Here is a 1449-nt window from a genome sequence, read left to right as displayed (position 1 = left end):
AAAGACATCTTACCACTGGTCCTACAATCTTACCTCCGGAGAGCTAAAGCCAAAGCTCTACCTCAACACTTCCAACCTGTGAACACACAGAAGTATAAACCCACCAGGTCAAGTATAGTCTCTTCTCCTGCAGAACTATTTCATAGACTCTCCTGTTACCCTCTCCCCTCTCCTGCCACCTGCATTCGCCATCCAATCACACACATGAGGATAATGGGCTGTTCAGGGATAGCAAATAGAGAACTGGCCTGATAGAGTGCCTTAGAGCCCAGAGCAAAGCAAGGCTAGGCACTTGGTAAAAATCCAGGCTGCTGATTTGCTAGCGCTCAAGCTGGCACCTCAAGGGAGGTCCGAGCTTATGTATAAGTGGCAAATAAGCAAATGCAAGGCTCGTGGAAGATAGGGCTGTGCTTGACTATCTGTAGCAAGCTTGTAAAGGAGGGCATTTGTTGAAGGGAAATGTGCAAATGTGCTTGAGAATAGCCTGTTTCAGACACGGGCTGTGTCAGCAAAAGAGGCCTTCAACGGCAGCCTTCAATGCCTATGGCCATACCACCCTGAATGTGCCCGATATAAGAAGCTATGCAGGGTCGGGCCTGGTTAGTACTTGGATGGGAGACTGCCTGGGAATACCAGGTGCTGTAGGCATTTTGCCTCTCGCTCCCACCAGGTGGGGCTCGTCCATCCCACAATCGCACAGAACCTTCCTCGCTTATGGCACTTTTTTGTGTTGTAATTCTTTATTACATTTTTGCAAAAAATTTTGTCATGAAAACAATGACTTCAGTCATATTCTACAATAAATAGGTGAGTAAATTAATAAGAAGCAGGTGTGACTTAATTCTCGTTCAGCTAGATTCATCAAAGTCCCGTTTTGCGAGTCTGTAATAGCGATTCATAAGGAATCGCTATTAAGGACTTGCAAAATGGGATTCATGTAGGAATTGCAAAAAATATTGCGATTCCTACATCTTCCTTATTTGCGATTAGCAAATTGCTATTCGCAAATAAGGAATAACTCCCCATTCATTCCTATGGGCCTAAAGGCCCATAGGAATGAATGGGGAGTTATTCCTAGCAATTTGCTAATCGCAAATCAGAATGCGATTTCAAGGGTGCCAGGGGTGTCCAAAGGACACCCTGTAGCACCCCTGAAAAGCAGATGTAGCCAGATGTTGCGCACACACATGTCCAAAGGACATGTGTGTGTGTAACATACCACTCACAAAAATGCACTAAAGTGCATTTTTCTGAGTTTTCGCTATTTACCACGAAGTTTGACTTCGTGGTAAATAGCGGCCAGAAATAGCGATTTCGCAAATAGAAAATGGTTAATGAATTGCATTTAAGGAATCTCAAATAGAGATTCCATAAATGCAATTCCTCGCAAATATGCGATTTCGCAATTAGCTATTTTTGCATTTGGGATGATGAATCCCAAATGCAAAA

At 43.8% G+C, this 1449-nt stretch overlaps 1 pseudogene; it reads left to right on the top strand.

The window, feature by feature from the left end:
• The first annotated feature begins 539 nt into the window (after window positions 1–539).
• On the top strand, window positions 540–648 carry LOC144774449 (5S ribosomal RNA; annotated as a pseudogene).
• The last annotated feature ends 801 nt before the right edge of the window (window positions 649–1449 follow it).

This window comes from Lissotriton helveticus, chromosome 8, assembly GCF_964261635.1.
Source record: "Lissotriton helveticus chromosome 8, aLisHel1.1, whole genome shotgun sequence".
In the NCBI taxonomy this organism is placed as follows: Eukaryota; Metazoa; Chordata; class Amphibia; order Caudata; family Salamandridae; genus Lissotriton; species Lissotriton helveticus.
This window is presented reverse-complemented; position numbering and strand designations above follow the sequence as displayed.